Source organism: Dendrobates tinctorius, unplaced genomic scaffold (genome assembly GCF_039654945.1).
Source record: "Dendrobates tinctorius isolate UK_male_01 unplaced genomic scaffold, ASM3965494v1 ptg000178l, whole genome shotgun sequence".
NCBI classification, from domain to species: domain Eukaryota; kingdom Metazoa; phylum Chordata; class Amphibia; order Anura; family Dendrobatidae; genus Dendrobates; species Dendrobates tinctorius.
This window is the reverse complement of record NW_027361845.1, coordinates 1,422,353-1,431,362: the sequence shown is the minus strand read 5'-3', so window position 1 is coordinate 1,431,362 and position 9,010 is coordinate 1,422,353. Positions and strand designations below refer to the sequence as shown.

General features: G+C 34.8%; 4 non-coding genes across 4 annotated transcripts; all 4 read right to left on the bottom strand.

Moving 5' to 3' along the window:
* Positions 1–2,204: 2,204 nt before the first annotated feature.
* TRNAW-CCA (transfer RNA tryptophan (anticodon CCA)) lies at positions 2,205–2,276 on the bottom strand. The gene has a single exon. It is a non-coding gene; the product is annotated as a tRNA-Trp (tRNA).
* Positions 2,277–4,216: 1,940 nt separating this feature from the next.
* Positions 4,217–4,292, bottom strand: TRNAW-CCA (transfer RNA tryptophan (anticodon CCA)). Its single transcript has one exon. It is a non-coding gene; the product is annotated as a tRNA-Trp (tRNA).
* Positions 4,293–6,932: 2,640 nt separating this feature from the next.
* TRNAW-CCA (transfer RNA tryptophan (anticodon CCA)) lies at positions 6,933–7,004 on the bottom strand. Its single transcript has one exon. It is a non-coding gene; the product is annotated as a tRNA-Trp (tRNA).
* Positions 7,005–8,437: 1,433 nt separating this feature from the next.
* On the bottom strand, positions 8,438–8,509 carry TRNAW-CCA (transfer RNA tryptophan (anticodon CCA)). The gene has a single exon. It is a non-coding gene; the product is annotated as a tRNA-Trp (tRNA).
* Between the last annotated feature and the right edge of the window lie 501 nt (positions 8,510–9,010).

Genomic DNA, 9,010 nt, shown 5'->3' with positions numbered 1-9,010 from the left:
TTAGATTCTAGTAATAAGCCTGACTTTCTTACAAATTCAAAGATGACAATGGTATGAACAAAGCGATAGGTGTTCCTGGCATTTATTACATTTATTAATGTTTTTAACTCAATTCCCAATAATATTTCTCATCAAAGTATTGTTGAGAAGATTTTAATCTATAGAATTAAAAAAACACTTTTTTAAAAACTGTTCTGACCTGTGTCAACAACATTGTGTTAATCTATTTACAGTTAGATTACCCAGTTTCTGTTTTCAATCTTAACCCAAACATTGATCAAGCTATAAAAATATGAAAGAGCTGCTTGACCGTGACGTGATTTGAATACACAACTTTCTGATATGGATTCAGAAGCACTACAGTTGAATTAAGATCTTCACAATCAGATTCAGTGATTTCCAGTCAAAAATTAAGAATCTGGTAATAAACCCTCTTTTCTTACAAATTCAAAGATGGCAATGGTAAAAATAAATTAATAGGTGCTTATGGCATTAATTACATGTAATTGATGTTTGGAACTCAATTCCCAATAACAATTCTTATCAAAGTCCTCTTGAAATGATTATAATCTGTAGAACTAAAAAATGCAGTTTCTTTAACACTGCAGCCTGGTAGCAACAAAGTCGATTTGACTTTTGTCAGTTGGACTGCGCAGTTACTGTTTTCAATAACAACCCAAACATCAATCAAGATATGAAAAGACATAAAGAGCTGATTGACTTTGACGTGATTTGAACACGCAACCTTCTGATGTGGAGTAAGATGCTCTACCGTTGCACCACGAAGTCTGTTGAAAGTATTGTTGCTCCCATACTTCACATGAAAAGTGCATGATAAAATATATGCACACCATCTTGAAATTTGCTACTTATAATCACAGTTTGGAAAATATATAAACAAGGATGAATTAAGGTCTTCACTTTCAGATTCAGGGATTTCCAAGTAAAAATTTAGAATATAGTAATAAACCCTTTTTTCTTACAAATTCAAAGATGACAATGGTATGAACAAATTAATAGGTGTTTCTGACTTGCCACAAATTTTCTGTTTTGAACTCAGTTCCCAATGATATATCTCATCAAAGGATTGTTGAAAATATTTTATTCGGTAGAATTAAAAAAGCAATTTTTCAAACACTTTCCTGACAGGTGGCAACAAGATCATGATAATCTATTGTCAGTTAGAATACGCAGTTTCTGTTTTCAATCTTAACCCAAACATCGATCAACTTTTAAAAAGATGAAAGAGATACTTGAACGTGACATAATTTAAACATGCATCATTCTGACCAGGAGTAAGGCGCACTACCGTCAGTGTATGAGGACAGCTGTAAAACTTGCTTGCTCCCATAATTCACTTGTAAAGTGCATGAGGAAATATACAGACACCATCTTGAAATTTGCTACTTTAAATCACAGTTTAGAAAAGTAATAACAATGATGAATTAGGATCTTCACGTTCCGATTCTGGGATTTCCAGTTTAAAGTTTAGATTCTAGTATTAAGCCTGACTTTCTTACAAATTCAAAGATGACAATGGTATGAACAAAGCGATAGGTGTTCCTGGCATTTATTACATTTATTAATGTTTTTAACTCAATTCCCAATAATATTTCTCATCAAAGTATTGTTGATAAGATTTTAATCTATAGAATTAAAAAAAGACTTTTTTAAAAACTGTTCTGACCTGTGTCAACAACATTGTGTTAATCTATTTACAGTTAGATTACCCAGTTTCTGTTTTCAATCTTAACCCAAACATTGATCAAGCTATAAAAATATGAAAGAGCTGCTTGACCGTGACGTGATTTGAATACACAACTTTCTGATATGGATTCAGAAGCACTACAGTTGAATTAAGATCTTCACAATCAGATTCAGTGATTTCCAGTCAAAAATTAAGAATCTGGTAATAAACCCTCTTTTCTTACAAATTCAAAGATGGCAATGGTAAAAATAAATTAATAGGTGCTTATGGCATTAATTACATTTATTAATGTTTGGAACTCAATTCCCAATGACAATTCTTATCAAAGTCCTCTTGATACGATTATAATCTGTAGAACTAAAAAATGCAGTTTCTTAAACACTGCAGCCTGGTAGCAACAAAGTCGAGTTATCTTTTGTCAGTTGGACTACGCAGTTGCTGTTTTCAATAATAACCCAAACATCAATCAAGATATGAAAAGACAAATAGAGCTGATTGACCCCGACGTGATTTGAACACACAACCTTCTGATCTGGAGTCAGACGCGCTACCGTTACGCCACGAGGTCAGTTGAAAAGTGTTGCTGCTCCCATAATTCACATGAAAAGTGCATGATAAAATATATGGACACCATCTTGAAATTTGTTTATGGATTCAGAAGCAGTACAGTTGAATTAAGATCTTCACAATCAGATTCAGTGATTTCCAGTCAAAAATTAAGAATCTGTTAATAAACCCTCTTTTCTTACAAATTCAAAGATGGCAATGGTAAAAATAAATTAATAGGCGCTTATGGCATTAATTACATTTATTAATGTTTGGAACTCAATTCCCAATAACAATTCTTATCAAAGTCCTCTTGAAACGATTATAATCTGTAGAACTAAAAAATGCAGTTTCTTAAACACTGCAGCCTGGTAGCAACAAAGTCGAGTTAACTTTTGTCAAGTTGGACTACGCAGTTACTGTTTTCAATAATAACACAAACATCAATCAAGATATGAAAAGACATAAAGAGCTGCTTGACCCCGACGTGATTTGAACACACAACCTTCTGATATGGAGTCAGACACGGTACCGTTGCGCCACAAGGTCAGTTGAAAGGTTTTGTTGCTCCCATACTTCACATGAAAAGTGCATGATAAAATATATGGACACCATCTTGAAATTTGCTACTTATAATCACAGTTTGGAAAAGATATAAACAAGGATGAATTAAGGTCTTCACTTTCAGATTCAGGGATTTCCAATTAAAAATTTAGAATATAGTAATAAACCCTTTTTTCTTACAAATTCAAAGATGACAATGGTATGAACAAATTAATAGGTGTTTCTGACTTGCCACAAATTTTCTGTTTTGAACTCAGTTCCCAATGATATATCTCATCAAAGGATTGTTGAAAAGATTTTATTCGGTAGAATTAAAAAAGCAATTTTTCAAACATTTTCCTGACAGGTGGCAACAAGATCATGATAATCCATTGTCAGTTAGAATACGCAGTTTCTGTTTTCAATCTTAACCCAAACATCGATCAACTTTTAAAAATATGAAAGAGATACTTGAACGTGACATAATTTAAACATGCATCATTCTGACCAGGAGTAAGGCGCACTACCGTCAGTGTATGAGGACAGCTGTAAAACTTGCTTGCTCCCATAATTCACTTGTAAAGTGCATGAGGAAATATACAGACACCATCTTGAAATTTGCTACTTTAAATCACAGTTTAGAAAAGTAATAACAAGGATGAATTAGGATCTTCACGTTCCGATTCAGGGATTTCCAGTTTAAAGTTTAGATTCTAGTAATAAGCCTGATTTTCTTACAAATTCAAAGATGACAATGGTATGAACAAAGCGATAGGTGTTCTTGGCATTTATTACATTTATTAATGTTTTTAACTCAATTCCCAATAATGTTTCTCATCAAAGTATTGTTGATAAGATTTTAATCTATAGAATTAAAAAAACACTTTTTTAAAAACTGTTCTGACCTGTGTCAACAACATTGTGTTAATCTGTTTACAGTTGGATTACCCAGTTTCTGTTTTCAATCTTAACCCAAACATCGATCAAGCTATAAAAATATGAAAGAGCTGCTTGACCGTGACGTGATTTGAATACACAACCTTCTGATATGGATTCAGAAGCACTACAGTTGAATTAAGATCTTCACAATCAGATTCAGTGATTTACAGTCAAAAATTAAGAATCTGGTAATAAACCCTCTTTTCTTACAAATTCAAAGATGGCAATGGTAAAAATAAATTAATAGGTGCTTATGGCATTATTTACATTTAATTAATGTTTGGAACTCAATTCCCAATTACAATTCTTATCAAAGTCCTCTTGAAATGATTATAATCTGTAGAACTAAAAAATGAAGTTTCTTAAACACTGCAGCCTGGTAGCAACAAAGTCGAGTTATCTTTTGTCAGTTGGACTACGCAGTTGCTGTTTTCAATAATAACCCAAACATCAATCAAGATATGAAAAGACATAAAGAACTGACTCACCCCGACGTGGTTTGAACACGCAACCTTCTGATCTGGAGTCAGATGCGCTACCGTTGCACCACGAGGTCAGTTGAAAAGTGTTGTTGCTCCCATACTTCACATGAAAAGTGCGTGATAAAATATATGGTCACCATCGTGAAATTTGCTACTTATAATCACAGTTTGGAAAAGATATAAACAAGGATGAATTAAGGTCTTCACCTTCAGATTCAGGGATTTCCAATTAAAAATTTAGAATATAGTAATAAACACTTTTTTCTTACAAATTCAAAGATGACAATGGTATGAACAAATTAATAGGTGTTTCTGACTTTCCACAAATTTTCTGTTTTGAACTCAGTTCCCAATGATATATCTCATCAAAGGATTGTTGAAAAGATTTTATTCGGTAGAATTAAAAAAGCAATTTTTCAAACACTTTCCTGACAGGTGGCAACAAGATCATGATAATCTATTGTCAGTTAGAATACGCAGTCTCTGTTTTCAATCTTAACCCAAACATCGATCAACTTTTAAAAGGATGAAAGAGATACTCGAACGTGACATAATTTAAACATGCATCATTCTGACCAGGAGTAAGGCGCACTACCGTCAGTGTATGAGGACAGCTGTAAAACTTGCTTGCTCCCATAATTCACTTGTAAAGTGCATGAGGAAATATACAGACACCATCTTGAAATTTGCTACTTTAAATCACAGTTTAGAAAAGTAATAACAAGGATGAATTAGGATCTTCACATTCCGATTCAGGGATTTCCAGTTTAAAGTTTAGATTCTAGTAATAAGCCTGATTTTCTTACAAATTCAAAGATGACAATGGTATGAACAAAGCGATAGGTGTTCCTGGCATTTATTACATTTATTAATGTTTTTAACTCAATTCCCAATAATATTTCTCATCAAAGTATTGTTGATAAGATTTTAATCTATAGAATTAAAAAAACACTTTTTTAAAAACTGTTCTGACCTGTGTCAACAACGTTGTGTTAATCTATTTTCAGTTGGATTACCCAGTTTCTGTTTTCAATCTTAACCCAAACATCGATCAAGCTATAAAAATATGAAAGAGCTGCTTGACCATGACGTGATTTGAATACACAACTTTCTGATATGGATTCAGAAGCACTACAGTTGAATTAAGATCTTCACAATCAGATTCAGTGATTTCCAGTCAAAAACTAAGAAACTGGTAATAAACCGTCTTTTCTTACGAATTCAAAGATGGCAATGGTTAAATTAAATTAATAGGTGCTTATGGCATTAATTACATTTATTAATGTTTGGAACTCAATTCCCAATAACAATTCTTATCAAAGTCCTCTTGAAATGATTATAATCTGTAGAACTAAAAAATGCAGTGTCTTAAACACTGCAGCCTGGTAGCAACAAAGTCGAGTTAACTTTTGTCAAGTTGGACTACGCAGTTGCTGTTTTCAATAATAGCCCAAACATCAATCAAGATATGAAAAGACATACACTCACTGGCCACTTTATTAGGTACACCTGTCCAACTGTGTGTTAAGACTTAATTTCTAATCAGCCAATCACATGGCGGCAACTCAGTGCATTTAGGCATGTAGACATGGTCAAGACAATCTCCTGCAGTTCAAACCGAGCATCAGTATGGGGAAGAAAGGTGATTTGAGTGCCTTTGAACGTGGCATGATTGTTGGTGCCAGAAGGGCTGGTCTGAGTATTTCAGAAACTGCTGATCTACTGGGATTTTCACGCACAAACATCTCTAGGGTTTACAGAGAATGGTCCGAAAAAGAAAAAAAATCCAGTGAGCGGCAGTTCTGTGGCCGGAAATGCCTTGTTGATGCCAGAGATCAGAGGAGAATGGGCATACTGGTTCGAGCTGATAGAAAGGCAACAGTGACTCAAATTGCCACCCGTTACAACCAAGGTAGGCAGAAGAGCATCTCTGAACGCACAGTGCATCGAACTTTGAGGCAGATGGGCTACAGCAGCAGAAGACCACACTGGGTACCACTCCTCTCAGCTAAGAACAGGAAACTGAGGCTACAATTTGCACAAGCTCATCGAAATTGGACAGTAGAAGATTGGAAAAACGTTGCCTGGTCTGATGAGTCTCGATTTCTGCTGCGACATTCGGATGGTAGGGTCAGAATTTGGCGTAAACCACATGAAAGCATGGATCCATCCAGCCTTGTATCAACGGTTCAGGCTGGTGGTGGTGGTGTCATGGTGTGGGGAATTTTTTCTTGGCACTCTTTGGGCCCCTTGGTACCAATTGAGCATCGCTGCAACGCCACAGCCTACCTGAGTATTGTTGCTGACCATGTCCATCCCTTTATGACCACAATGTACCCAACATCTGATGGCTACTTTCAGAAGGATAATGCGCCATGTCATAAAGCTCGAATCATCTCAGATTGGTTTCTTGAACATGACAATGAGTTCACTGTACTCAAATGGCCTCCTCAGTCACCAGATCTCAATCCAATAGAGCATCTTTGGGATGTGGTGGAACAGGAGATTCGCATCAGGGATGTGCATCCGACAAATCTGCGCCAACTGTGTGATGCCATCATGTCAATATGGTCCAAAATCTCTGAGGAATGCTTCCAGCACCTTGTTGAATCTCTGCCACGAAGAATTGAGGCAGTTCTGAAGGCAAAAGGGGGTCCAACCCGTTACTAGCATGGTGTACCTAATAAAGTGGCCAGTGAGCGTAAAGAGCTGATTGACCCCGACGTGATTTGAACACGCAACCTTCTGATCTGGAGTCAGACACGCAACCATTGCACCACGAGGTCGGTTGAAAAGTGTTGTTGCTCCCATACTTCACATGAAAAGTGCATGATAAAATATATGGACACCATCTTGAAATTTGCTACTTATAATCACAGTTTGGAAAAGATATAAACAAGGATGAATTAAGGTCTTCACTTTCAGATTCAGGGATTTCCAATTAAAAATTTAGAATATAGCAATAAACCCTTTTTTCTTACAAATTCAAAGATGACAATGGTATGAACAAATTAATAGGTGTTTCTGACTTGCCACAAATTTTCTGTTTTGAACTCAGTTCCCAATGATATATCTCATCAAAGGATTGTTGAAAAGATTTTATTCGGTAGAATTAAAAAAGCAATTTTTCAAACACTTTCCTGACAGGTGGCAACAAGATCATGATAATCCATTGTCAGTTAGAATACGCAGTTTCTGTTTTCAATCTTAACCCAAACATCGATCAACTTTTAAAAAGATGAAAGAGATACTTGAACGTGACATAATTTAAACATGCATCATTCTGACCAGGAGTAAGGCGCACTACCGTCAGTGTATGAGGACAGCTGTAAAACTTGCTTGCTCCCATAATTCACTTGTAAAGTGCATGAGGAAATATACAGACACCATCTTGAAATTTGCTACTTTAAATCACAGTTTAGAAAAGTAATAACAAGGATGAATTAGGATCTTCACTTTCCGATTCAGGGATTTCCAGTTTAAAGTTTAGATTCTAGTAATAAGCCTGATTTTTTTACAAATTCAAAGATGACAATGGTATGAACAAAGCGATAGGTGTTCCTGGCATTTATTACATTTATTAATGTTTTTAACTCAATTCCCAATAATATTTCTCATCAAAGTATTGTTGATAAGATTTTAATCTATAGAATTAAAAAAACACATTTTTAAAAACTGTTCTGACCTGTGTCAACAACGTTGTGTTAATCTATTTTCAGTTGGATTACCCAGTTTCTGTTTTCAATCTTAACCCAAACATCGATCAAGCTATAAAAATATGAAAGAGCTGCTTGACCATGACGTGATTTGAATACACAACTTTCTGATATGGATTCAGAAGCACTACAGTTGAATTAAGATCTTCACAATCAGATTCAGTGATTTCCAGTCAAAAATTAAGAATCTGGTAATAAACCCTCTTTTCTTACAAATTCAAAGATGGCAATGGTAAAAATAAATTAATAGGTGCTTATGGCATTAATTACATTTATTAATGTTTGGAACTCAATTCCCAATAACAATTCTTATCAAAGTCCTCTTGAAACGATTATAATGTGTAGAACTAAAAAATGCAGTTTCTTAAACACTGCAGTTTCTTAAACACTGCAGCCTGGTAGCAACAAAGTCGAGTTAACTTTTGTCAGTTGGACTACGCAGTTACTGTTTTCAATAATAACCCAAACATCAATCAAGATATGAAAAGACATAAAGAGTTGATTGACCCCGACGTGATTTGAACACGCAACCATCTGATCTGGAGTCAGACGCGCTACCGTTGCGCCACGAGGTCAGTTGATAAGTGTTGTTGCTCCCATACTTCACATGAAAAGTGCATGATAAAATATATGGACACCATCTTGAAATTTGCTACTTATAATCACAGTTTGAAAAAGATATAAACAAGGATGAATTAAGGTCTTCACTTTCAGATTCAGGGATTTCCAATTAAAAATTTAGAATATAGCAATAAACCCTTTTTTCTTACAAATTCAAAGATGACAATGGTATGAACAAATTAATAGGTGTTTCTGACTTGCCACAAATTTTCTGTTTTGAACTCAGTTCCCAATGATATATCTCATCAAAGAATTGTTGAAAAGATATTATTCAGTAGAATTAAAAAAGCAATTTTTCAAACATTTTCCTGACATGTGGCAACAAGATCATGATAATCTATTGTCAGTTAGAATACGCAGTTTCTGTTTTCAATCTTAACCCAAACATCGATCAACTTTTAAAAAGATGAAAGAGATACTTGAACGTGACATAATTTAAAGATGCATCATTCTGA